This window comes from Mustela putorius, unplaced genomic scaffold (genome assembly GCF_011764305.1).
Source record: "Mustela putorius furo isolate JIRA1106 unplaced genomic scaffold, ASM1176430v1.1 tig00003836_pilon_pilon_pilon, whole genome shotgun sequence".
NCBI classification, from domain to species: Eukaryota; Metazoa; Chordata; class Mammalia; order Carnivora; family Mustelidae; genus Mustela; species Mustela putorius.
In genome coordinates, this window is record NW_025421989.1 from 21,176,420 (window position 1) to 21,180,637 (window position 4,218).

At 36.3% G+C, this 4,218-nt stretch overlaps 1 pseudogene; it reads left to right on the top strand.

The window, feature by feature from the left end:
• The first annotated feature begins 1,413 nt into the window (after window positions 1-1,413).
• LOC101675067 lies at window positions 1,414-1,823 on the top strand (annotated as a pseudogene).
• Window positions 1,824-4,218: the final 2,395 nt, after the last annotated feature.

Below are 4,218 nucleotides of genomic sequence, written 5' to 3' on the forward strand. Positions count from 1 at the left end.
TTTTTTTCTGTTTCACTATGTGTCTAGTGAGTATGCGTGCTCACACATGCATTTCATCCTATGGAGATTTGTTGAGTTACTCGAATCTGTGTCATGGTACCTGTCATTAGTTTGGTAATTGTTTCAACCATTATCTCCTCAAATAGTGCTTCTTCCCCATTATTTCTGCCCTCTCTAACTGATACTAACAATATATTATAGCTTCTTACTGTGTCATCTATGACTTTTATCCTCTGTTTTGTTGTTTTGGAGTTTTGTGTTGTAGCGTTTTATTTGGAGTAATTTTCTGACTTCTTATTCACTTAACTAATTCTCTTTGTAAATGTTCTCTGATTGGCTTCTAGTTCAGTAATTTTCTCTTAAACTGTGTTAATCTGTTGTCACACACATACATTGAATTCTTGATTTTAATTCTTTTTCTGTTCCAGTGAGTCTGTTTTTTTTTTCATATATGCTATGTCACATTTGTAGTTATTTGTTTCCTACATATATTTTCAAGCCTTTCTTATAATATATTAAAGAAAGGATAGTTGTTTTATACCCTGATAATTCCAATAGCTCTCAGATTTATGTGATCTGTGTGTTCTACTCTTCTCTCTACTGCTCCTCTATCCCCACAAGGTCGCTAAAAACTAGTTTAGTTTTATAGCTATTGCTTTCCAAGAAGCAGACGCCCTGAAGGAAAAAAAATTACTTTCAATGCTGAGCTTCTCTTGATTTTTGCAACCTCCCTTACTTCTTGGTCTGGTAATTTCTTATTCTATTATAAGCTGTTTGATGCACTAAGGAATTTGTTTTTAAAAGTTCATCCAATTCTTTTAATTGTCCTCAGCAAGAAAGTTGGTAATAATTCCCTAGCTCTCTTTTCCAGAAGTGGAAGTCATCAGGCGGCCTCATTCCTTTACCTTTTAAGAATAGTTTTGTCATATTTGTTTGTATCCTTAAAAATATGATGTTTAGTTTTGCATATTTGGGGTCCTTATAAAAATACTTTTGTATAATACAATTCTCTGACCTAATATTTTTATTGTTTTAATCTATTCTCTTTATTAACACATTGATTATCCATCTAAAGATACTTTGAAATTCCTGCATGATTAGGAAGAGGCAATAAAACTTCATAAATATCAAACCATTTAAAGATTCACAAGATAAGCTTTTTCTATACCATTTATTTTTAGAAAACAATAAAGCTGTTATAATAGGAAATTTATGGTGTATATGGTGCTGGAATATCACATTGTGCATGCTTCATGATTCCAAAAAAGTAAAGCAAAAATGTTCTCAACTACAATATGATTAACATTGATGTTAAGTGTAGTTATTTTACGATTTGTAGTCGCAGTGACTCAGATACAGAAATGTAAATTTCTAAATACATTTTTTGGAAAAGGGCATAGGGTTTGAAACAAAATGGCCAGTGACGTGGACTGGCAACAAAATGCCAACACAGTAGAAGAGCCCCTGGATCTCATCAGGCTCAGCCTGGGTGAGCATATTTATGTGAAAATGAGAAACGACAGAGAGCTTCCAGGCAGATTACATGCTTATGATCAGCATTTAAATATGATATTGGAGATGGGGAAGAAACTATGTATACTCTAGAAATTGATGAGGAAACATATGAAAAGATGTATAAATCAACAAAATGGAATATTCCAGTGCTTTTTGTCCAGGGAGATGATGGTGTTGTACTAGTTACCCTCCATTATGAGTTGGCTGGAACAAAGAATTTATCATGTATGGAATACAGATTTTGTATGATTGCCTCTTTAAATATAGAAGACATTCAAAAGAGAAATCTGCATAAATTTTGGTATTAAGAAATGACCAAGGATTCTTCTGAAATGAGTTGATTTGCTGATAACTCAAAAACTCTTAAGCTAAAGGGCATTTTAACTTTTTTCCAGCCCTTTCAATAACTGTGATCAGCAAGATGCAGAATTCTTTTTTCAGGAATTTATTTGCTCTGTTGTTTTCTGAGACAATTTCTATTTTTCTTTCTTTAAATTATATTTGATGTCTCCTTATTTGATTGAAATTAAAAAAATATATTTCTTTAGGGGCTCCTGGCTGGCTCAGTCGGTGGAGCATGCAATTCCTGATCTCAAGGTTGTGAGTTCGAGGCCTAACTTGGGTGTAGAGATTACTTAAAAATAAAATCTTTTAAAAAAACAAATAAATAAAATACATTTCTTTAATACAGTTCCCTTTGCTCAATAGTTCTTATTTCTAACCTGTAACTTGTTGCGGGGGGGGGGGGGGATGTAATATTCCTGCTAACAGGAATTGTGTAAAGCTCTGCGTTTACTTGTGAACCTCAAATTGACTTCTCTGCCTAAAGGCAGCTTTGAGAATTGAAAAAAGCCGATCATTTCTTTTTTTTTTTTTTAATATTTTATTTATTTATTTGACAGAGAGATCACAAGTAGGCAGAGAGGCAGGCAGAGAGAGAGGAGGAAGCAGGCTCCCCGCTGAGCAGAGAGTCAGATGTGGGGCTTGATCCCAGGACCCTGAAACCAGGACCTGAGCCGAAGGCAGAGGCTTAACCCACTGAGCTACCCAGGCACCCTAGGAAAAGCAGATCATTTCTAGAAATTCTGAAGAGCAATAAATACTGAGGAGATGGTAGGAAATATATTTCATGGACCAACTAGAGGGGACCAAGTTAAAAAAAAAATTATAGGAATGATGATGTACAGCCACTTCTCAATCATTGAACATGTTCTACCCTTGCTTAGTCACCCTCATTCTTGCCCTGTAAGAATATCAAGTAGATTTTGATCAAGGAATGATTTTCTTTTGGATAAAATGCTTGTCCTCACCTCTAACTTATCTTGATTTCTGATTTTACATTTTAATCCTCTTATACTTATATGAGAGCCTCTTTTAGGTTACTGTGTGTCCCAAGGTCATGTCCGAGACAGTTCCCAAGGCTTAGGTTACCTTGTTTCCCAATGTCATGTCTGAGACAGTGGGAAGCTTATTATGGCAATAGGGGTGACCAGTCTGAGATATGTTCCCCAGTGGCTTCCCAGTGAAAGATCTTGTGCCACTTCATGTTTGGATGTTGATTTCCATAAAAGCTACAACTGCTCCTGCAAAGCACTGGGACATGGGGCAGTACCTGCTGTGGATATTCCTGATCCCTGCCATGGTCTCTTGTTCAGATGTCATCCTTATGCCAGTCATTGGTTCCCTGTCATTGACTAGCCTTTACAGCACCTGTGTGCTCAAATGGGGCATGTGGGAAGTTTTCTATAAACAGGTGACATTCTCTACTAGAGTGCACCCTGTTACCATTTTTCTTTTCCAAGTCAATCCAATCCAATCTTGACCCTAGAAATGGAACCTTGTATAGTCTCAGAGTTCAATTTTGGAAATTAGTCACAGGCCCCCACTGGCTTAGTGTCCATCTTTAACCTAGCTGGGGTTTCTACTTTACTCTCTCAAGTGCTTGGCTCTTGAAAAATGAAAACCTGGTTTTTAGCACTCTTATCTCTAAAAATTGGCTTTGTGAAACTCTTTGAAATTTCAAGAGGTGAACAATGACACTTTCTTGTACTCTCTAACCATAACATAGGACTCCTTGAGGAATGGAGCACTCTGGCAACATAAGAAAATATTCAAGGAAAAGCACATTAATAGATTTTGAAATATTATCTTGTTGCAGATATCATGCCTTAAAAAATGGTTTTTAAACTGAACTTTCCTTAAAGCTCTTCAAGTAAAGATATAATGCCAGGCAGGGTAATAAAGTAAAAGCATTAATTTACATATATTTTCATCCTTAGATTCTTAAGTTGTTTGTTTAGTTTCATAGTTCTGGAGGCTGGGAAGTCTAAGATCAGGGTCCCAGTATGGCCAAATTCTGGTGAGAGCCCTCTTTCTGGTTTGAAGATGGCCATCTTCTTGCTAGGTCCTCATATGGTAGGAAAGAGAGAGAGAGAGAGAGGAGGCAAGCTTCTCCCCTCTCATCTTATAAGGACATGACTATCATCCTGAGGGCTCTATCTTTATGACCTAACTACCTCTTGAAGACTGTGTGTCCAAAGACCATCGCACTGGGCATAAGGGTTTCAACATAGAATTTGGGGATGACATAAACATTTAGCCTACAGTATTTACTTAGTTTTGTTTTAAAGACACAGTATATCAGTTACTTAATTTTGAAGTCAAAACCTCTGCACAGCCTGGATATACTTTTGTGTTGGTAAT